We start from the raw sequence: 25,580 nt of genomic DNA on the forward strand, positions 1-25,580 counted from the left end.
CCAAAAAATCGAAAATTCCATCCAAATCCTGAAAAAATTGAAATTTTTATATGAAAAACTTTTTTTGCTCATATCTCCTAAACTATGCGTTCTAGAGCGAAAAGGAGCTTAATTAATGACCACCCCCAAAAAATCGAAAATTCCATCCAAATCCTGAAAAAATTGAAATTTTTATATGAAAAACTTGTTTTGCTCATATCTCCTAAACTATGCGTTCTAGAGCGAAAAGGAGCTTAAATCATGACCACCCCCAAAAAATCGAAAATTCCTTCGAAATCCTGAAAAAATTGAAATTTTTATATGAAAAACTTGTTTTGCTCATATCTCCTAAACTATGCGTCCTAGAGCGAAAAGGAGCTTAATTCATGACCATCACCAAAAAATCGAAAATTCCATCCAAATCCTGAAAAAATTGAAATTTTTATACGAAAAACTTGTTTTGCTCATATCTCCTAAACTATGCGTCCTAGAGCGAAAAGGAGCTTAATTCATGACCACCCCCAAAAAATCGAAAATTCCATCCAAATCCTGAAAAAATTTAAATTTTTATATGAAAAATTTGTTTTGCTCATATCTCCTAAACTATGCGTCCTAGAGCGAAAAGGAGCTTAATTCATGAACACCCCCAAAAAATCGAAAATTCCATCCAAATCCTGAAAAAATTGAAATTTTTATATGAAAAACTTGTTTTGCTCATATCTCCTAAACTATGCGTCCTAGAGCGAAAAGGAGCTTAATTCATGACCACCCCAAAAAAATCGAAAATTCCATCCAAATCCTGAAAAAATTGAAATTTTTATATGAAAAACTTGTTTTGCTCATATCTCCTAAACTATGCGTTCTAGAGCGAAAAGGAGCTTAATTCATGACCACCCCCAAAAAATCGAAAATTCCATCCAAATCCTGAAAAAATTGAAATTTTTATATGAAAAACTTGTTTTGCTCATATCTCCTAAACTATGCGTCCTAGAGCGAAAAGGAGCTTAATTCATGACCACCCCAAAAAAATCGAAAATTCCATCCAAATCCTGAAAAAATTGAAATTTTTATATGAAAAACTTGTTTTGCTCATATCTCCTAAACTGTGCGTCCTAGAGCGAAAAGGAGCTTAATTCATGACCACCCCCAAAAAATCGAAAATTCCATCCAAATCCTGAAAAAATTGAAATTTTTATATGGAAAACTTGTTTTGCTCATATCTCCTAAACTATGCGTCCTAGAGCGAAAAGGAGCTTAATTCATGACCACCCCCAAAAAATCGAAAATTCCTTCGAAATCCTGAAAAAATTGAAATTTTTATATGAAAAACTTGTTTTGCTCATATCTCCTAAACTATGCGTCCTAGAGCTTAATTCATGACCACCCCCAAAAAATCGAAAATTCCATCCAAATCCTGAAAAAATTGAAATTTTTATACGAAAAACTTGTTTTGCTCATATCTCCTAAACTATGCGTCCTAGAGCGAAAAGGAGCTTAATTCATGACCACCCCCAAAAAATCGAAAATTCCATCCAAATCCTGAAAAAATTTAAATTTTTATATGAAAAATTTGTTTTGCTCATATCTCCTAAACTATGCGTCCTAGAGCGAAAAGGAGCTTAATTCATGAACACCCCCAAAAAATCGAAAATTCCATCCAAATCCTGAAAAAATTGAAATTTTTATATGAAAAACTTGTTTTGCTCATATCTCCTAAACTATGCGTCCTAGAGCGAAAAGGAGCTTAATGCATGACCACCCCAAAAAAATCGAAAATTCCATCCAAATCCTGAAAAAATTTAAATTTTTATATGAAAAACTTGTTTTGCTCATATCTCCTAAACTATGCGTTCTAGAGCGAAAAGGAGCTTAATTCATGACCACCCCCAAAAAATCGAAAATTCCTTCCAAATCCTGAAAAAATTGAAATTTTTATATGAAAAGGTTGTTTTGCTCATATCTCCTAAACTATGCGTCCTAGAGCGAAAAGGAGCTTAATTCATGACCACCCCCAAAAAATCGAAAATTCCTTCGAAATCCTGAAAAAATTGAAATTTTTATATGAAAAACTTGTTTTGCTCATATCTCCTAAACTATGCGTCCTAGAGCGAAAAGGAGCTTAATTCATGACCACCCCCAAAAAATCGAAAATTCCATCCAAATTCTGAAATAATTGAAATTTTTATACGAAAAACTTGTTTTGCTCATATCTCCTAAACTATGCGTCCTAGAGCGAAAAGGAGCTTAATTCATGACCACCCCCAAAAAATCGAAAATTCCATCCAAATCCTGAAAAAATTTAAATTTTTATATGAAAAACTTGTTTTGCTCATATCTCCTAAACTATGCGTTCTAGAGCGAAAAGGAGCTTAATTCATGACCACCCCCAAAAAATCGAAAATTCCATCCAAATCCTGAAAAAATTTAAATTTTTATATGAAAAACTTGTTTTGCTCATATCTCCTAAACTATGCGTCCTAGAGCGAAAAGGAGCTTAATTCATGACCACCCCCAAAAAATCGAAAATTCCATCCAAATCCTGAAAAAATTGAAATTTTTATACGAAAAACTTGTTTTGCTCATATCTCCTAAACTATGCGTCCTAGAGCGAAAAGGAGCTTAATTCATGACCACCCCCAAAAAATCGAAAATTCCATCCAAATCCTGAAAAAATTTAATTTTTTTATATGAAAAATTTGTTTTGGTCATATCTCCTAAACTATGCGTCCTAGAGCGAAAAGGAGCTTAATTCATGACCACCCCCAAAAAATCGAAAATTCCTTCGAAATCCTGAAAAAATTTAAATTTTTATATGAAAAACTTGTTTTGCTCATATCTCCTAAACTATGCGTCCTAGAGCTTAATTTATGACCACCCCCAAAAAATCGAAAATTCCATCCAAATCCTGAAAAAATTTAAATTTTTATATGAAAAACTTGTTTTGCTCATATCTCCTAAACTATGCGTTCTAGAGCGAAAAGGAGCTTAATTCATGACCACCCCCAAAAAATCGAAAATTCCATCCAAATCCTGAAAAAATTGAAATTTTTATATGAAAAACTTGTTTTGCTCATATCTCCTAAACTATGCGTTCTAGAGCGAAAAGGAGCTTAATTCATGACCACCCCCAAAAAATCGAAAATTCCATCCAAATCCTGAAAAAATTGAAATTTTTATATGAAAAACTTGTTTTGCTCATATCTCCTAAACTATGCGTCCTAGAGCGAAAAGGAGCTTAATTCATGACCACCCCCAAAAAATCGAAAATTCCATCCAAATCCTGAAAAAATTGAAATTTTTATACGAAAAACTTGTTTTGCTCATATCTCCTAAACTATGCGTCCTAGAGCGAAAAGGAGCTTAATTCATGACCACCCCCAAAAAATCGAAAATTCCTTCGAAATCCTGAAAAAATTGAAATTTTTATACGAAAAACTTGTTTTGCTCATATCTCCTAAACTATGCGTCCTAGAGCGAAAAGGAGCTTAATTCATGACCACCCCCAAAAAATCGAAAATTCCATCCAAATCCTGAAAAAATTTAAATTTTTATATGAAAAACTTGTTTTGCTCATATCTCCTAAACTATGCGTCCTAGAGCGAAAAGGAGCTTAATTCATGACCACACCAAAAAAATCGAAAATTCCATCCAAATCCTGAAAAAATTGAAATTTTTATATGAAAAACTTGTTTTGCTCATATCTCCTAAACTATGCGTCCTAGAGCGAAAAGGAGCTTAATTCATGACCACCCCCGGAAAATCGAAAATTCCTTCGAAATCCTGAAAAAATTGAAATTTTTATATGAAAAACTTGTTTTGCTCATATCTCCTAAACTATGCGTCCTAGAGCGAAAAGGAGCTTAATTCATGACCACCCCCAAAAAATCGAAAATTCCATCCAAATCCTGAAAAAATTTAAATTTTTATACGAAAAACTTGTTTTGCTCATATCTCCTAAACTATGCGTCCTAGAGCGAAAAGGAGCTTAATTCATGACCACCCCCAAAAAATCGAAAATTCCATCCAAATCCTGAAAAAATTTAAATTTTTTATATGAAAAATTTGTTTTGGTCATATCTCCTAAACTATGCGTCCTAGAGCGAAAAGGAGCTTAATTCATGACCACCCACAAAAAATCGAAAATTCCTTCGAAATCCTGAAAAAATTGAAATTTTTATATGAAAAACTTGTTTTGCTCATATCTCCTAAACTATGCGTCCTAGAGCGAAAAGGAGCTTAATTCATGACCACCCACAAAAAATCGAAAATTCCTTCGAAATCCTGAAAAAATTGAAATTTTTATATGAAAAACTTGTTTTGCTCATATCTCCTAAACTATGCGTCCTAGAGCTTAATTCATGACCACCCCCAAAAAATCGAAAATTCCATCCAAATCCTGAAAAAATTGAAATTTTTATATGAAAAACTTTTTTTGCTCATATCTCCTAAACTATGCGTTCTAGAGCGAAAAGGAGCTTAATTAATGACCACCCCCAAAAAATCGAAAATTCCATCCAAATCCTGAAAAAATTGAAATTTTTATATGAAAAACTTGTTTTGCTCATATCTCCTAAACTATGCGTTCTAGAGCGAAAAGGAGCTTAAATCATGACCACCCCCAAAAAATCGAAAATTCCTTCGAAATCCTGAAAAAATTTAAATTTTTATATGAAAAACTTGTTTTGCTCATATCTCCTAAACTATGCGTCCTAGAGCGAAAAGGAGCTTAATTCATGACCATCACCAAAAAATCGAAAATTCCATCCAAATCCTGAAAAAATTGAAATTTTTATACGAAAAACTTGTTTTGCTCATATCTCCTAAACTATGCGTCCTAGAGCGAAAAGGAGCTTAATTCATGACCACCCCCAAAAAATCGAAAATTCCATCCAAATCCTGAAAAAATTTAAATTTTTATATGAAAAATTTGTTTTGCTCATATCTCCTAAACTATGCGTCCTAGAGCGAAAAGGAGCTTAATTCATGAACACCCCCAAAAAATCGAAAATTCCATCCAAATCCTGAAAAAATTGAAATTTTTATATGAAAAACTTGTTTTGCTCATATCTCCTAAACTATGCGTCCTAGAGCGAAAAGGAGCTTAATTCATGACCACCCCAAAAAAATCGAAAATTCCATCCAAATCCTGAAAAAATTGAAATTTTTATATGAAAAACTTGTTTTGCTCATATCTCCTAAACTATGCGTTCTAGAGCGAAAAGGAGCTTAATTCATGACCACCCCCAAAAAATCGAAAATTCCATCCAAATCCTGAAAAAATTGAAATTTTTATATGAAAAACTTGTTTTGCTCATATCTCCTAAACTATGCGTCCTAGAGCGAAAAGGAGCTTAATTCATGACCACCCCAAAAAAATCGAAAATTCCATCCAAATCCTGAAAAAATTGAAATTTTTATATGAAAAACTTGTTTTGCTCATATCTCCTAAACTGTGCGTCCTAGAGCGAAAAGGAGCTTAATTCATGACCACCCCCAAAAAATCGAAAATTCCATCCAAATCCTGAAAAAATTGAAATTTTTATATGGAAAACTTGTTTTGCTCATATCTCCTAAACTATGCGTCCTAGAGCGAAAAGGAGCTTAATTCATGACCACCCCCAAAAAATCGAAAATTCCTTCCAAATCCTGAAAAAATTTAAATTTTTATATGAAAAACTTGTTTTGCTCATATCTCCTAAACTATGCGTCCTAGTGCGAAAAGGAGCTTAAATCATGACCACCCCCAAAAAATCGAAAATTCCTTCGAAATCCTGAAAAAATTGAAATTTTTATATGAAAAACTTGTTTTGCTCATATCTCCTAAACTATGCGTCCTAGAGCGAAAAGGAGCTTAATTCATGACCACCCCCAAAAAATCGAAAATTCCATCCAAATCCTGAAAAAATTGAAATTTTTATACGAAAAACTTGTTTTGCTCATATCTCCTAAACTATCCGTCCTAGAGCGAAAAGGAGCTTAATTCATGACCACCCCCAAAAAATCGAAAATTCCATCCAAATTCTGAAAAAATTGAAATTTTTATACGAAAAACTTGTTTTGCTCATATCTCCTAAACTATGCGTCCTAGAGCGAAAAGGAGCTTAATTCATGACCACCCACAAAAAATCGAAAATTCCATCCAAATCCTGAAAAAATTTAAATTTTTATATGAAAAATTTGTTTTGCTCATATCTCCTAAACTATGCGTCCTAGAGCGAAAAGGAGCTTAATTCATGAACACCCCCAAAAAATCGAAAATTCCATCCAAATCCTGAAAAAATTGAAATTTTTATATGAAAAACTTGTTTTGCTCATATCTCCTAAACTATGCGTCCTAGAGCGAAAAGGAGCTTAATTCATGACCACCCCAAAAAAATCGAAAATTCCATCCAAATCCTGAAAAAATTGAAATTTTTATATGAAAAACTTGTTTTGCTCATATCTCCTAAACTATGCGTCCTAGAGCGAAAAGGAGCTTAATTCATGACCACCCCCAAAAATCGAAAATTCCATCCAAATCCTGAAAAAATTGAAATTTTTATATGAAAAACTTGTTTCGCTCATATCTCCTAAACTATGCGTCCTAGAGCGAAAAGGAGCTTAATTCATGACCACCCCCAAAAAATCGAAAATTCCTTCCAAATCCTGAAAAAAATGAAATTTTTATATGAAAAACTTGTTTCGCTCATATCTCCTAAACTATGCGTCATAGAGCGAAAAGGAGCTTAATTCATGACCACCCCCAAAAAATCGAAAATTCCATCCAAATCCTGAAAAAATTGAAATTTTTATACGAAAAACTTGTTTTGCTCATATCTCCTAAACTATGCGTCCTAGAGCGAAAAGGAGCTTAATTCATGACCACCCCCAAAAAATCGAAAATTCCATCCAAATCCTGAAAAAATTGAAATTTTTATATGGAAAACTTGTTTTGCTCATATCTCCTAAACTATGCGTCCTAGAGCGAAAAGGAGCTTAATTCATGACCACCCCAAAAAAATCGAAAATTCCATCCAAATCCTGAAAAAATTGAAATTTTTATATGAAAAACTTGTTTTGCTTATATCTCCTAAACTATGCGTCCTAGAGCGAAAAGGAGCTTAATTCATGACCACCCCCAAAAAATCTAAAATTCCATCCAAATCCTGAAAAAATTGAAATTTTTATATGAAAAACTTGTTTTGCTCATATCTCCTAAACTATGCGTCCTAGAGCGAAAAGGAGCTTAATTCATGACCACCCCCAAAAAATCGAAAATTCCTTCCAAATCCTGAAAAAATTGAAATTTTTATATGAAAAACTTGTTTTGCTCATAAAATCCTGAAAAAATTGAAATTTTTATATGAAAAACTTGTTTTGCTTATATCTCCTAAACTATGCGTCCTAGAGCGAAAAGGAGCTTAATTCATGACCACCCCCAAAAAATCTAAAATTCCATCCAAATCCTGAAAAAATTGAAATTTTTATATGAAAAACTTGTTTTGCTCATATCTCCTAAACTATGCGTCCTAGTGCGAAAAGGAGCTTAATTCATGACCACCCCCAAAAAATCGAAAATTCCTTCCAAATCCTGAAAAAATTTAAATTTTTATATGAAAAACTTGTTTTGCTCATATCTCCTAAACTATGCGTCCTAGAGCGAAAAGGAGCTTAATTCATGACCACCCCCAAAAAATCGAAAATTCCTTCGAAATCCTGAAAAAATTGAAATTTTTATATGAAAAACTTGTTTTGCTCATATCTCCTAAACTATGCGTCCTAGAGCGAAAAGGAGCTTAATTCATGACCACCCCCAAAAAATCGAAAATTCCATCCAAATCCTGAAAAAATTGAAATTTTTATATGAAAGACTTGTTTTGCTCATATCTCCTAAACTATGCGTCCTAGAGCGAAAAGGAGCTTAATTCATGACCACCCCCAAAAAATCGAAAATTCCTTCCAAATCCTGAAAAAATTGAAATTTTTATATGAAAAACTTGTTTTGCTCATATTTCCTAAACTATGCGTCCTAGAGCGAAAAGGAGCTTAATTCATGACCACCCCCAAAAAATCGAAAATTCCTTCCAAATCCTGAAAAAATTGAAATTTTTATATGAAAAACTTGTTTTGATCATATCTCCTAAACTATGCGTCCTAGAGCGAAAAGGAGCTTAATTCATGACCACCCCCAAAAAATCGAAAATTCCATCCAAATCCTGAAAAAATTGAAATTTTTATACGAAAAACTTGTTTTGCTCATATCTCCTAAACTATGCGTCCTAGAGCGAAAAGGAACTTAATTCATGACCACCCCCAAAAAATCGAAAATTCCTTCGAAATCCTGAAAAAATTGAAATTTTTATATGAAAAACTTGTTTTGCTCATATATCCTAAACTATGTGTCCTAGAGCGAAAAGGAGCTTAATTCATGTCCACCCCCAAAAAATCGAAAATTCCATCCAAATCCTGAAAAAATTGAAATTTTTATACGAAAAACTTGTTTTGCTCATATCTCCTAAACTATGCGTTCTAGAGCGAAAAGGAGCTTAATTCATGACCACCCCCAAAAAATCGAAAATTCCATCCAAATCCTGAAAAAATTGAAATTTTTATATGAAAAACTTGTTTTGCTCATATCTCCTAAACTATGCGTCCTAGAGCGAAAAGGAGCTTAATTCATGACCACCCCAAAAAAATCGAAAATTCCATCCAAATCCTGAAAAAATTGAAATTTTTATATGAAAAACTTGTTTTGCTCATATCTCCTAAACTATGAGTTCTAGAGCGAAAAGGAGCTTAATTCATGACCACCCCCAAAAAATCGAAAATTCCATCCAAATCCTGAAAAAATTGAAATTTTTATATGAAAAACTTGTTTTGCTCATATCTCCTAAACTATGCGTCCTAGAGCGAAAAGGAGCTTAATTCATGACCACCCCCAAAAAATCGAATATTCCATCCAAATCCTGAAAAAATTTAAATTTTTATATGAAAAATTTGTTTTGCTCATATCTCCTAATCTATGCGTCCTAGAGCGAAAAGGAGCTTAATTCATGAACACCCCCAAAAAATCGAAAATTCCATCCAAATCCTGAAAAAATTGAAATTTTTATATGAAAAACTTGTTTTGCTCATATCTCCTAAACTATGCGTTCTAGAGCGAAAAGGAGCTTAATTCATGACCACCCCCAAAAAATCGAAAATTCCATCCAAATCCTGAAAAAATTGAAATTTTTATATGGAAAACTTGTTTTGCTCATATCTCCTAAACTATGCGTCCTAGAGCGAAAAGGAGCTTAATTCATGACCACCCCAAAAAAATCGAAAATTCCATCCAAATCCTGAAAAAATTGAAATTGTTATATGAAAAACTTGTTTTGCTCATATCTCCTAAACTATGCGTCCTAGAGCGAAAAGGAGCTTAATTCATGACCACCCCCAAAAAATCGAAAATTCCATCCAAATCCTGAAAAAATTGAAATTTTTATATGAAAAACTTGTTTTGCTCATATCTCCTAAACTATGCGCCCTAGAGCGAAAAGGAGCTTAATTCATGACCACCCCCAAAAATCGAAAATTCCTTCCAAATCCTGAAAAAATTGAAATTTTTATACGAAAAACTTGTTTTGCTCATATCTCCTAAACTATACGTCCTAGAGCGAAAAGGAGCTTAATTCATGACCACCCCCAAAAAATCGAAAATTCCACCCAAATCCTGAAAAAATTTAAATTTTTATATGAAAAATTTGTTTTGCTCATATCTCCTAAACTATGCGTCCTAGAGCGAAAAGGAGCTTAATTCATGACCACCCCCAAAAAATCGAAAATTCCATTCAAATCCTGAAAAAATTTAAATTTTTATATGAAAAATTTATTTTGGTCATATCTCCTAAACTATGCGTCCTAGAGCGAAAAGGAGCTTAATTCATGACCACCCCCAAAAAATCGAAAATTTCTTCGAAATCCTGAAAAAAATGAAATTTTTATATGAAAAACTTGTTTTGCTCATATCTCCTAAACTATGCGTCCTAGAGCTTAATTCATGACCACCCCCAAAAAATCGAAAATTCCATCCAAATGCTGAAAAAATTTAAATTTTTATATGAAAAACTTGTTTTGCTCATATCTCCTAAACTATGCGTTCTAGAGCGAAAAGGAGCTTAATTCATGACCACCCCCAAAAAATCGAAAATTCCATCCAAATCCTGAAAAAATTGAAATTTTTATATGAAAAACTTGTTTTGCTCATATCTCCTAAACTATGCGTTCTAGAGCGAAAAGGAGCTTAATTCATGACCACCCCCAAAAAATCGAAAATTCCATCCAAATCCTGAAAAAATTTAAAATTTTATATGAAAAACTTGTTTTGCTCATATCTCCTAAACTATGCGTCCTAGAGCGAAAAGGAGCTTAATTCATGACCACCCCCAAAAAATCGAAAATTCCTTCGAAATCCTGAAAAAATTTAAATTTTTATATGAAAAACTTGTTTTGCTCATATCTCCTAAACTATGCGTCCTAGTGCGAAAAGGAGCTTAATTCATGACCACCCCCAAAAAATCGAAAATTCCATCCAAATCCTGAAAAAATTGAAATTTTTATATGAAAAACTTGTTTTGCTCATATCTCCTAAACTATGCGTCCTAGAGCGAAAAGGAGCTTAATTCATGACCACCCCCAAAAAATCGAAAATTCCATCCAAATCCTGAAAAAATTTAAATTTTTATATGAAAAACTTGTTTTGCTCATATCTCCTAAACTATGCGTCCTAGATCGAAAAGGAGCTTAATTCATGACCACCCCCAAAAAATCGCAAATTCCTTCCAAATCCTGAAAAAATTGAAATTTTTATATGAAAAACTTGTTTTGCTCATATCTCCTAAACTATGCGTCCTAGAGCGAAAAGGAGCTTAATTCATGACCACCCCCAAAAAATCGAAAATTCCATCCAAATCCTGAAAAAATTTAAATTTTTATATGAAAAACTTGTTTTGCTCATATCTCCTAAACTATGCGTCCTAGATCGAAAAGGAGCTTAATTCATGACCACCCCCAAAAAATCGCAAATTCCTTCCAAATCCTGAAAAAATTGAAATTTTTATATGAAAAACTTGTTTTGCTCATATCTCCTAAACTATGCGTCCTAGAGCGAAAAGGAGCTTAATTCATGACCACCCCCAAAAAATCGAAAATTCCATCCAAATTCTGAAAAAATTGAAATTTTTATACGAAAAACTTGTTTTGCTCATATCTCCTAAACTATGCGTCCTAGAGCGAAAAGGAGCTTAATTCATAACCACCCCCAAAAAATCGAAAATTCCATCCAAATCCTGAAAAAATTTAAATTTTTATATGAAAAATTTGTTTTGCTCATATCTCCTAATCTATGCGTCCTAGAGCGAAAAGGAGCTTAATTCATGAACACCCCCAAAAAATCGAAAATTCCATCCAAATCCTGAAAAAATTGAAATTTTTATATGAAAAACTTGTTTTGCTCATATCTCCTAAACTATGCGTTCTAGAGCGAAAAGGAGCTTAATTCATGACCACCCCCAAAAAATCGAAAATTCCATCCAAATCCTGAAAAAATTGAAATTTTTATATGGAAAACTTGTTTTGCTCATATCTCCTAAACTATGCGTCCTAGAGCGAAAAGGAGCTTAATTCATGACCACCCCAAAAAAATCGAAAATTCCATCCAAATCCTGAAAAAATTGAAATTGTTATATGAAAAACTTGTTTTGCTCATATCTCCTAAACTATGCGTCCTAGAGCGAAAAGGAGCTTAATTCATGACCACCCCCAAAAAATCAAAAATTCCATCCAAATCCTGAAAAAATTGAAATTTTTATATGAAAAACTTGTTTTGCTCATATCTCCTAAACTATGCGCCCTAGAGCGAAAAGGAGCTTAATTCATGACCACCCCCAAAAATCGAAAATTCCTTCCAAATCCTGAAAAAATTGAAATTTTTATACCAAAAACTTGTTTTGCTCATATCTCCTAAACTATGCGTCCTAGAGCGAAAAGGAGCTTAATTCATGACCACCCCCAAACAATCGAAAATTCCACCCAAATCCTGAAAAAATTTAAATTTTTATATGAAAAATTTGTTTTGCTCATATCTCCTAAACTATGCGTCCTAGAGCGAAAAGGAGCTTAATTCATGACCACCCCCAAAAAATCGAAAATTCCATTCAAATCCTGAAAAAATTTAAATTTTTATATGAAAAATTTGTTTTGGTCATATCTCCTAAACTATGCGTCCTAGAGCGAAAAGGAGCTTAATTCATGACCACCCCCAAAAAATCGAAAATTTCTTCGAAATCCTGAAAAAAATGAAATTTTTATATGAAAAACTTGTTTTGCTCATATCTCCTAAACTATGCGTCCTAGAGCTTAATTCATGACCACCCCCAAAAAATCGAAAATTCCATCCAAATCCTGAAAAAATTGAATTTTTTATATGAAAAACTTGTTTTGCTCATATCTCCTAAACTATGCGTCCTAGAGCGAAAAGGAGCTTAATTCATGACCACCCCAAAAAAATCGAAAATTCCATCCAAATCCTGAAAAAATTGAAATTTTTATATGAAAAACTTGTTTTGCTCATATCTCCTAAACTATGCGTCCTAGAGCGAAAAGGAGCTTAATTCATGACCACCCCCAAAAAACCGAAAATTCCATCCAAATCCTGAAAAAATTGAAATTTTTATATGAAAAACTTGTTTTGCTCATATCTCCTAAACTATGCGTCCTAGAGCGAAAAGGAGCTTAATTCATGACCACCCCCAAAAAATCGAAAATTCCTTCCAAATCCTGAAAAAAATGAAATTTTTATATGAAAAACTTGTTTTGCTCATATCTCCTAAACTATGCGTCCTAGAGCTAAAAGAGCTTAATTCATGACCACCCCCAAAAAATCGAAAATTCCTTCGAAATCCTGAAAAAATTGAAATTTTTATATGAAAAACTTGTTTTGCTCATATCTCCTAAACTATGCGTCCTAGAGCGAAAAGGAGCTTAATTCATGACCACCCCCAAAAAATCAAAAATTCCATCCAAATCCTGAAAAAATTGAAATTTTTATATGAAAAACTTGTTTTGCTCATATCTCCTAAACTATGCGCCCTAGAGCGAAAAGGAGCTTAATTCATGACCACCCCCAAAAATCGAAAATTCCTTCCAAATCCTGAAAAAATTGAAATTTTTATACCAAAAACTTGTTTTGCTCATATCTCCTAAACTATGCGTCCTAGAGCGAAAAGGAGCTTAATTCATGACCACCCCCAAACAATCGAAAATTCCACCCAAATCCTGAAAAAATTTAAATTTTTATATGAAAAATTTGTTTTGCTCATATCTCCTAAACTATGCGTCCTAGAGCGAAAAGGAGCTTAATTCATGACCACCCCCAAAAAATCGAAAATTCCATTCAAATCCTGAAAAAATTTAAATTTTTATATGAAAAATTTGTTTTGGTCATATCTCCTAAACTATGCGTCCTAGAGCGAAAAGGAGCTTAATTCATGACCACCCCCAAAAAATCGAAAATTTCTTCGAAATCCTGAAAAAAATGAAATTTTTATATGAAAAACTTGTTTTGCTCATATCTCCTAAACTATGCGTCCTAGAGCTTAATTCATGACCACCCCCAAAAAATCGAAAATTCCATCCAAATCCTGAAAAAATTGAAATTTTTATATGAAAAACTTGTTTTGCTCATATCTCCTAAACTATGCGTCCTAGAGCGAAAAGGAGCTTAATTCATGACCACCCCAAAAAAATCGAAAATTCCATCCAAATCCTGAAAAAATTGAAATTTTTATATGAAAAACTTGTTTTGCTCATATCTCCTAAACTATGCGTCCTAGAGCGAAAAGGAGCTTAATTCATGACCACCCCCAAAAAATCGAAAATTCCATCCAAATCCTGAAAAAATTGAAATTTTTATATGAAAAACTTGTTTTGCTCATATCTCCTAAACTATGCGTCCTAGAGCGAAAAGGAGCTTAATTCATGACCACCCCCAAAAAATCGAAAATTCCTTCCAAATCCTGAAAAAAATGAAATTTTTATATGAAAAACTTGTTTTGCTCATATCTCCTAAACTATGCGTCCTAGAGCTAAAAGAGCTTAATTCATGACCACCCCCAAAAAATCGAAAATTCCTTCGAAATCCTGAAAAAATTGAAATTTTTATATGAAAAACTTGTTTTGCTCATATCTCCTAAACTATGCGTCCTAGAGCGAAAAGGAGCTTAATTCATGACCACCCCCAAAAAATCGAAAATTCCATCCAAATCCTGAAAAAATTGAAATTTTTATATGAAAAACTTGTTTTGCTCATATCTCCTAAACTATGCGTCCTAGAGCGAAAAGGAGCTTAATTCATGACCACCCCCAAAAAATCGAAAATTCCATCCAAATCCTGAAAAAATTTAAATTTTTATATGAAAAACTTGTTTTGCTCATATCTCCTAAACTATGCGTCCTAGATCGAAAAGGAGCTTAATTCATGACCACCCCCAAAAAATCGCAAATTCCTTCCAAATCCTGAAAAAATTGAAATTTTTATATGAAAAACTTGTTTTGCTCATATCTCCTAAACTATGCGTCCTAGAGCGAAAAGGAGCTTAATTCATGACCACCCCCAAAAAATCGAAAATTCCATCCAAATCCTGAAAAAATTTAAATTTTTATATGAAAAACTTGTTTTGCGCATATCTCCTAAACTATGCGTCCTAGATCGAAAAGGAGCTTAATTCATGACCACCCCCAAAAAATCGCAAATTCCTTCCAAATCCTGAAAAAATTTAAATTTTTATATGAAAAACTAGTTTTGCTCATATCTCCTAAACTATGCGTCCTAGAGCGAAAAGGAGCTTAATTCATGACCACCCCCAAAAAATCGAAAATTCCTTCCAAATCCTGAAAAAAATGAAATTTTTATATGAAAAACTTGTTTTGCTCATATCTCCTAAACTATGCGTCCTAGAGCTAAAAGAGCTTAATTCATGACCACCCCCAAAAAATCGAAAATTCCTTCGAAATCCTGAAAAAATTGAAATTTTTATATGAAAAACTTGTTTTGCTCATATCTCCTAAACTATGCGTCCTAGAGCGAAAAGGAGCTTAATTCATGACCACCCCCAAAAAATCGAAAATTCCATCCAAATCCTGAAAAATTGAAATTTTTATATGAAAAACTTGTTTTGCTCATATCTCCTAAACTATGCGTCCTAGAGCGAAAAGGAGCTTAATTCATGACCACCCCCAAAAATCGAAAATTCCATCCAAATCCTGAAAAAATTGAAATTTTTATATGAAAAACTTGTTTTGCTCATATCTCCTAAACTATGCGTCCTAGAGCGAAAAGGAGCTTAATTCATGACCACCCCCAAAAAATCGAAAATTCCATCCAAATCCTGAAAAAATTGAAATTTTTATATGAAAAACTTGTTTTGCTCATATCTCCTAAACTATGCGTCCTAGAGCGAAAAGGAGCTTAATTCATGACCACCCCCAAAAAATCGAAAATTCCTTCCAAATCCTGAAAAAATTGAAATTTTTATATGAAAAACTTGTTTTGCTCATATCTCCTAAACTATGCGTCCTAGAGCGAAAAGGAGCTTAATTCATGACCACCCCCAAAAAATCGAAAATTCCATCCAAATTCTGAAAAAATTGAAATTTTTATACGAAAAACTTGTTTTGCTCATATCTCCTAAACTATGCGTCCTAGAGCGAAAAGGAGCTTAATTCATGACCACCCCCAAAAAATCGAAAATTCCATCCAAATCCTGAAAAAATTGAAATTTTTATACGAAACACTTGTTTTGCTCATATCTCCTAAACTATGCGTCCTAGAGCGAAAAGGAGCTTAATTCATGACCACCCCAAAAAAATCGAAAATTCCATCCAAATCCTGAAAAAATTGAAATTTTTATATGAAAAACTTGCGCTCTAGGACGCATAGTTTGTTCTCCTAAACTATGCGTCCTAGAGCGAAAAGGAGCTTAATTCATGACCACTCCCAAAAAATCGAAAATTCCTTCGAAATCCTGAAAAAATTGAAATTTTTATATGAAAAACTTGTTTTGCTCATATCTCCTAAGCTGTGCGTCCTAGAGCGAAAAGGAGCTTAATTCATGACCACCCCCAAAAAATCGAAAATTCCTTCCAAATCCTGAAAAAATTGAAATTTTTATATGAAAAACTTGTTTTGCTCATATCTCCTCAACTATGCGTCCTAGAGCGAAAAGGAGCTTAATTCATGACCACCCCCAAAAAATCGAAAATTCCTTCGAAATCCTGAAAAAATTGAAATTTTTATATGAAAAACTTGTTTTGCTCATATCTCCTAAACTATGCGTCCTAGAGCGAAAAGGAGCTTAATTCATGACCACCCCCAAAAAATCGAAAATTCCATCCAAATCCTGAAAAAATTGAAATTTTTATACGAAAAACTTGTTTTGCTCATATCTCCTAAACTATGCGTCCTAGAGCGAAAAGGAGCTTAATTCATGACCACCCCCAAAAAATCGAAAATTCCATCCAAATCCTGAAAAAATTGAAATTTTTATATGAAAAACTTGTTTTGCTCATATCTCCTAAACTATGCGTCCTAGAGCGAAAAGGAGGTTAATTCATGACCACCCCCAAAAAATCGAAAATTCCATCCAAATCCTGAAAAAATTGAAATTTTTATACGAAAAACTTGTTTTGCTCATATCTCCTAAACTATGCGTCCTAGAGCGAAAAGGAGCTTAATTCATGACCACCCCAAAAAAATCGAAAATTCCATCCAAATCCTGAAAAAATTGAAATTTTTATACGAAACACTTGTTTTGCTCATATCTCCTAAACTATGCGTCCTAGAGCGAAAAGGAGCTTAATTCATGACCACCCCAAAAAAATCGAAAATTCCATCCAAATCCTGAAAAAATTGAAATTTTTATATGAAAAACTTGCGCTCTAGGACGCATAGTTTGTTCTCCTAAACTATGCGTCCTAGAGCGAAAAGGAGCTTAATTCATGACCACTCCCAAAAAATCGAAAATTCCTTCGAAATCCTGAAAAAATTGAAATTTTTATATGAAAAACTTGTTTTGCTCATATCTCCTAAGCTGTGCGTCCTAGAGCGAAAAGGAGCTTAATTCATGACCACCCCCAAAAAATCGAAAATTCCTTCCAAATCCTGAAAAAATTGAAATTTTTATATGAAAAACTTGTTTTGCTCATATCTCCTCAACTATGCGTCCTAGAGCGAAAAGGAGCTTAATTCATGACCACCCCCAAAAAATCGAAAATTCCTTCGAAATCCTGAAAAAATTGAAATTTTTATATGAAAAACTTGTTTTGCTCATATCTCCTAAACTATGCGTCCTAGAGCGAAAAGGAGCTTAATTCATGACCACCCCCAAAAAATCGAAAATTCCATCCAAATCCTGAAAAAATTGAAATTTTTATACGAAAAACTTGTTTTGCTCATATCTCCTAAACTATGCGTCCTAGAGCGAAAAGGAGCTTAATTCATGACCACCCCCAAAAAATCGAAAATTCCATCCAAATCCTGAAAAAATTGAAATTTTTATATGAAAAACTTGTTTTGCTCATATCTCCTAAACTATGCGTCCTAGAGCGAAAAGGAGGTTAATTCATGACCACCCCCAAAAAATCGAAAATTCCATCCAAATCCTGAAAAAATTGAAATTTTTATATAAAAAATTTGTTTTGCTCATATCTCCTAAACTATGCGTCCTAGAGCGAAAAGGAGCTTAATTCATGACCACCCCCAAAAAATCGAAAATTCCATCCAAATCCTGAAAAAATTGAAATTTTTATATGAAAAACTTGTTTTGCTCATATCTCCTAAACTATGCGTCCTAGAGCGAAAAGGAGCTTAATTCATGACCACCCCCAAAAAATCGAAAATTCCATCCAAATCCTGAAAAAATTGAAATTTTTATACGAAAAACTTGTTTTGCTCATATCTCCTAAACTATGCGTCCTAGAGCGAAAAGGAGCTTAATTCATGACCACCCCCAAAAAATCGAAAATTCCATCCAAATCCTGAAAAAATTGAAATTTTTATACGAAAAACTTGTTTTGCTCATATCTCCTAAACTATGCGTCCTAGAACGAAAAGGAGCTTAATTCATGACCACCCCCAAAAAATCGAAAATTCCATCCAAATCCTGAAAAAATTTAAATTTTTATATGAAAAATTTGTTTTGCTCATATCTCCTAAACTATGCGTCCTAGAGCGAAAAGGAGCTTAATTCATGACCACCCCCAAAAAATCGAAAATTTCATCCAAATCCTGAAAAAATTGAAATTTTTATATGAAAAATTTGTTTTGCTCATATCTCCTAAACTATGCGTCCTAGAGCGAAAAGGAGCTAAATTCATGACCACCCCCAAAAAATCGAAAATTCCATCCAAATCCTGAAAAAATTGAAATTTTTATATGAAAAACTTGTTTTGCTCATATCTCCTAAACTATGCGTCCTAGAGCGAAAAGGAGCTAAATTCATGACCACCCCCAAAAAATCGAAAATTCCATCCAAATCCTGAAAAAATTTAAATTTTTATATGAAAAACTTGTTTTGCTCATATCTCCTAAACTATGCGTCCTAGAGCGAAAAGGAGCTTAATTCATGACCACCCCAAAAAAATCGAAAATTCCATCCAAATCCTGAAAAAATTGAAATTTTTATATGAAAAACTTGTTTTGCTCATATCTCCTAAACTATGCGTCCTAGAGCGAAAAGGAGCTTAATTCATGACCACCCCCAAAAAATCGAAAATTCCTTCCAAATCCTGAAAAAAATGACATTTTTATATGAAAAACTTGTTTTGCTCATATCTCCTAAACTATGCGTCCTAGAGCGAAAAGGAGCTTAATTCATGACCACCCCCAAAAAATCGAAAATTCCATCCAAATCCTGAAAAAATTGAAATTTTTATATGAAAAATTTGTTTTGCTCATATCTCCTAAACTATGCGTCCTAGAGCGAAAAGGAGCTTAATTCATGACCACCCCCAAAAATCGAAAATTCCTTCCAAATCCTGAAAAAATTGAAATTTTTATATGAAAAACTTGTTTTGCTCATATCTCCTAAACTATGCGTCCTAGAGGGAAAAGGAGCTTAATTCATGACCACCCCCAAAAAATCGAAAATTCCTTCCAAATCCTGAAAAAATTGAAATTTTTATATGAAAAACTTGTTTTGCTCATATCTCCTAAACTATGCGTCTTAGAGCGAAAAGGAGCTTAATTCATGACCACCCCCAAAAAATCGAAAATTCCATCCAAATCCTGAAAAAATTGAAATTTTTATATGAAAAACTTGTTTTGCTCATATCTCCTAAACTATGCGTCCTAGAGCGAAAAGGAGCTTAATTCATGACCACCCCCAAAAAATCGAAAATTCCTTCGAAATCCTGAAAAAATTGAAATTTTTATATGAAAAACTTGTTTTGCTCATATCTCCTAAACTATGCGTCCTAGAGCGAAAAGGAGCTTAATTCATGACCACCCCCAAAAAATCGAAAATTCCTTCGAAATCCTGAAAAAATTGAAATTTTTATATGAAAAACTTGTTTTGCTCATATCTCCTAAACTATGCGTCCTAGAGCGAAAAGGAGCTTAATTCATGACCACCCCCAAAAAATCGAAAATTCCATCCAAATTCTGAAAAAATTGAAATTTTTATACCAAAAACTTGTTTTGCTCATATCTCCTAGACTATGCGTCCTAGAGCGAAAAGGAGCTTAATTCATGACCACCCCCAAAAAATCGAAAATTCCATCCAAATCCTGAAAAAATTTAAATTTTTATATGAAAAATTTGTTTTGCTCATATCTCCTAAACTATGCGTCCTAGAGCGAAAAGGAGCTTAATTCATGAACACCCCAAAAAAATCGAAAATTCCATCCAAATCCTGAAAAAATTTAAATTTTTATATGAAAAACTTGTTTTGCTCATATCTCCTAAACTATGCGTCCTAGAGCGAAAAGGAGCTTAATTCATGACCACCCCAAAAAAATCGAAAATTCCTTCGAAATCCTGAAAAAATTGAAATTTTTATATGAAAAACTTGTTTTGCTCATATCTCCTAAACTATGCGTCCTAGAGCGAAAAGGAGCTTAATTCATGAACACCCCCAAAAAATCGAAAATTCCATCCAAATCCTGAAAAAATTGAAATTTTTATATGAAAAACTTGTTTTGCTCATATATCCTAAACTATGCGTCCTAGAGCGAAAATGACCACCCCCAAAAAATCGAAAATTCCATCCAAATCCTGAAAAAATTGAAATTTTTATACGAAAAACTTGTTTTGCTCATATCTCCTAAACTATGCGTCCTAGAGCGAAAAGGAGCTTAATTCATGACCACCCCCAAAAAAGCGAAAATTCCATCCAAATCCTAAAAAAATTGAAATTTTTATATGAAAAACTTGTTTTGCTCATATCTCCTAAACTATGCGTCCTAGAGCGAAAAGGAGCTTAATTCATGACCACCCCCAAAAAATCGAAAATTCCTTCCAAATCCTGAAAAAATTGAAATTTTTATATGAAAAACTTGTTTTGCTCATATCTCCTAAACTATGCGTCCTAGAGCGAAAAGGAGCTTAATTCATGACCACCCCAAAAAATCGAAAATTCCTTTGAAATCCTGAAAAAAATTGAAATTTTTATATGAAAAACTTGTTTTGCTCATATCTCCTAAACTATGCGTCCTAGAGCGAAAAGGAGCTTAATTCATGACCACCCCCAAAAAATCGAAAATTCCATCCAAATCCTGAAAAAATTGAAATTTTTATACGAAAAACTTGTTTTGTTCATATCTCCTAAACTATGCGTCCTAGAGCGAAAAGGAGCTTAATTCATGACCACCCCCAAAAAATCGAAAATTCCATCCAAATCCTGAAAAAAATTGAAATTTTTATATGAAAAACTTGTTTTGCTCATATCTCCTAAACTATGCGTCCTAGAGCGAAAAGGAGCTTAATTCATGACCATCCCCAAAAAATCGAAAATTCCATCCAAATCCTGAAAAAATTGAAATTTTTATACGAAAAATTTGTTTTGTTCATATCTCCTAAACTATGCGTCCTAGAGCGAAAAGGAGCTTAATTCATGACCACCCCCAAAAAATCGAAAATTCCTTCGAAATCCTGAAAAAATTGAAATTTTTATATGAAAAACTTGTTTTGCTCATATCTCCTAAACTATGCGTCCTAGAGCTTAATTCATGACCACCCCCAAAAAATCGAAAATTCCATCCAAATCCTGAAAAAATTGAAATTTTTATATGAAAAACTTGTTTTGCTCATATCTCCTAAACTATGCGTTCTAGAGCGAAAAGGAGCTTAATTCATGACCACCCCCAAAAAATCGAAAATTCCATCCAAATCCTAAAAAAAATTAAATTTTTATATGAAAAACTTGTTTTGCTCATATCTCCTAAACTATGCGTCCTAGAGCGAAAAGGAGCTTAATTCATGACCACCCCAAAAAAATCGAAAATTCCATCCAAATCCTGAAAAAATTGAAATTTTTATATGAAAAATTTGTTTTGCTCATATCTCCTAAACTATGCGTCCTAGAGCGAAAAGGAGCTTAATTCATGACCACCCCCAAAAAATCGAAAATTCCATCCAAATCCTGAAAAAATTGAAATTTTTATATGAAAAACTTGTTTTGCTCATATCTCCTAAACTACGCGTTTCGAAATCCTGAAAAAATTGAAATGTTTATATGAAAAACTTGTTTTGCTCATATCTCCTAAACTATGCGTCCAAGAGCGAAAAGGAGCTTAATTCATGACCACCCCCAAAAAATCGAAAATTCCATCCAAATCCTGAAAAAATTGAAATTTTTATACGAAAAACTTGTTTTGCTCATATCTCCTAAACTATGCGTCCTAGAGGGAAAAGGAGCTTAATTCATGACCACCCCCAAAAAATCGAAAATTCCATCCAAATCCTGAAAAAATTTTAATTTTTATATGAAAAACTTGTTTTGCTCATATCTCCTAAACTATGCGTCCTAGAGCGAAAAGGAGCTTAATTCATGACCACCCCAAAAAAATCGAAAATTCCATCCAAATCCTGAAAAAATTGAAATTTTTATATGAAAAACTTGTTTTGCTCATATCTTCTAAACTATGCGTCCTAGAGCGAAAAGGAGCTTAATTCATGACCACAACCAAAAAATCGAAAATTCCATCCAAATCCTGAAAAAATTGAAATTTTTATATGAAAAACTTGTTTTGCTCATATCTCCTAAACTATGCGTCCTAGAGCGAAAAGGAGCTTAATTCATGACCACCCCCAAAAAATCGAAAATTCCATCCAAATCCTGAAAAAATTGAAATTTTTATATGAAAAACTTGTTTTGCTCATATCTCCTAAACTATGCGTCCTAGAGCGAAAAGGAGCTTAATTCATGACCACCCCCAAAAAATCGAAAATTCCTTCGAAATCCTGAAAAAATTGAAATTTTTATATGAAAAACTTGTTTTGCTCATATCTCCTTAACTATGCGTCCTAGAGCGAAAAGGAGCTTAATTCATGACTACCCCCAAAAAATCGAAAATTCCATCCAAATTCTGAAAAAATTGAAATTTTTATACGAAAAACTTGTTTTGCTCATATCTCCTAAACTATGCGTCCTAGAGCGAAAAGGAGCTTAATTCATGACCACCATTTTTATACGAAAAACTTGTTTTGCTCATATCTCCTAAACTATGCGTCCTAGAGCGAAAAGGAGCTTAATTCATGACCACCCCAAAAAAATCGAAAATTCCATCCAAATCCTGAAAAAATTGAAATTTTTATATGAAAAACTTGTTTTGCTCATATCTCCTAAACTATGCGTCCTAGAGCGAAAAGGAGCTTAATTCATGACCACCCCCAAAAAATCGAAAATTCCATCCAAATCCTGAAAAAATTTAAATTTTTATATGAAAAACTTGTTTAATTCATGACCACCCCCAAAAAATCGAAAATTCCATCCAAATTCTGAAAAAATTGAAATTTTTATACGAAAAACTTGTTTTGCTCATATCTCCTAAACTATGCGTCCTAGAGCGAAAAGGAGCTTAATTCATGACCACCCCAAAAAAATCGAAAATTCCATCCAAATCCTGAAAAAATTGAAATTTTTATATGAAAAACTTGTTTTGCTCATATCTCCTAAACTATGCGTCCTAGAGCGAAAAGGAGCTTAATTCATGACCACCCCCAAAAAATCGAAAATTCCATCCAAATCCTGAAAAAATTTAAATTTTTATATGAAAAACTTGTTTTGCTCATATCTCCTAAACTATGCGTCCTAGAGCGAAAAGGAGCTTAATTCATGACCACCCAAAAAAAATCGAAAATTCCATCCAAATCCTGAAAAAATTGAAATTTTTATATGAAAAACTTGTTTTGCTCATATCTCCTAAACTATGCGTCCTAGAGCGAAAAGGAGCTTAATTCATGACCACCCCCAAAAAATCGAAAATTCCATCCAAATCCTGAAAAAATTGAAATTTTTATATGAAAAACTTGTTTTGCTCATATCTCCTAAACTATGCGTCCTAGAGCGAAAAGGAGCTTAATTCATGACCACCCCCAAAAAATCGAAAATTCCTTCGAAATCCTGAAAAAATTGAAATTTTTATATGAAAAACTTGTTTTGCTCATATCTCCTAAACTATGCGTCCTAGAGCCAAAAGGAGCTTAATTCATGACCACCCCCAAAAAATCGAAAATTCCATCCAAATCCTGAAAAAATTGAAATTTTTATACGAAAAACTTGTTTGGATCATATCTCCTAAACTATGCGTCCTAGAGCGAAAAGGAGCTTAATTCATGACCACCCCCAAAAAATCGAAAATTCCTTCCAAATCCTGAAAAAATTGAAATTTTTATATGAAAAACTTGTTTTGCTCATATCTCCTAAACTATGCGTTCTAGAGCGAAAAGGAGGTTAATTCATGACCACCCCAAAAAAATCGAAAATTCCATCCAAATCCTGAAAAAATTGAAATTTTTATATGAAAAACTTGTTTTGCTCATATCTCCTAAACTATGCGTCCTAGAGCGAAAAGGAGCTAAATTCATGACCACCCCCAAAAAATCGAAAATTCCATCCATCCTGAAAAAATTGAAATTTTTATATGAAAAACTTGTTTTGCTCATATCTCCTAAACTATGCGTCCTAGAGCGAAAAGGAGCTTAATTCATGACCACCCCCAAAAAATCGAAAATTCCTTCCAAATCCAGAAAAAATTGAAATTTTTATATGAAAAACTTGTTTTGCTCATATCTCCTAAACTATGCGTTCTAGAGCGAAAAGGAGCTTAATTCATGACCACCCCCAAAAAATCGAAAATTCCATCCAAATGCTGAAAAAATTTAAATTTTTATATGAAAAACTTGTTTTGCTCATATCTCCTAAACTATGCGTCCTAGAGCGAAAAGGAGCTAAATTCATGACCACCCCCAAAAAATCGAAAATTCAATCCAAATCCTGAAAAAATTGAAATTTTTATATGAAAAACTTGTTTTGCTCATATCTCCTAAACTATGCGTCCTAGAGCGAAAAGGAGCTTAATTCATGACCACCCCCAAAAAATCGAAAATTCCATCCAAATCCTGAAAAAATTTAAATTTTTATATGAAAAACTTGTTTTGCTCATATTTCCTAAACTATGCGTCCTAGAGCGAAAAGGAGCTTAATTCATGACCACCCCCAAAAAATCGAAAATTCCATCCAAATCCTGAAAAAATTGAAATTTTTATACGAAAAACTTGTTTTGCTCATATCTCCTAAACTATGCGTCCTAGAACGAAAAGGAGCTTAATTCATGACCACCCCCAAAAAATCGAAAATTCCTTCCAAATCCTGAAAAAATTGAAATTTTTATATGAAAAACTTGTTTTGCTCATATCTCCTAAACTATGCGTTCTAGAGCGAAAAGGAGCTTAATTCATGACCACCCCCAAAAAATCGAAAATTCCATCCAAATGCTGAAAAAATTTAAATTTTTATATGAAAAACTTGTTTTGCTCATATCTCCTAAACTATGCGTCCAAGAGCGAAAAGGAGGTTAATTCATGACCACCCCCAAAAAATCGAAAATTCCAGCCAAATCCTGAAAAAATTGAAATTTTTATATGAAAAATTTGTTTTGCTCATATCTCCTAAACTATGCGTCCTAGAGCGAAAAGGAGCTTAATTCATGACCACCCCCAAAAAATCGAAAATTCTATCCAAATCCTGAAAAAATTGAAATTTTTATATGAAAAATTTGTTTTGCTCATATCTCCTAAACTATGCGTCCTAGAGCGAAAAGGAGCTTAATTCATGACCACCCACAAAAAATCGAAAATTCCATCCAAATCCTGAACAAATTGAAATTTTTATATGAAAAACTTGTTTTGCTCATATCTCCTAAACTATGCGTCCTAGAGCGAAAAGGAGCTTAATTCATGACCACCCCCAAAAAATCGAAAATTCCATCCAAATCCTGAAAAAATTGAAATTTTTATATGAACAACTTGTTTTGCTCATATCTCCTAAACTATGCGTCCTAGAGCGAAAAGGAGCTTAATTCAT

This window comes from Haematobia irritans, chromosome 3 (assembly GCF_050003625.1).
Source record: "Haematobia irritans isolate KBUSLIRL chromosome 3, ASM5000362v1, whole genome shotgun sequence".
Classification (NCBI taxonomy): Eukaryota; Metazoa; Arthropoda; class Insecta; order Diptera; family Muscidae; genus Haematobia; species Haematobia irritans.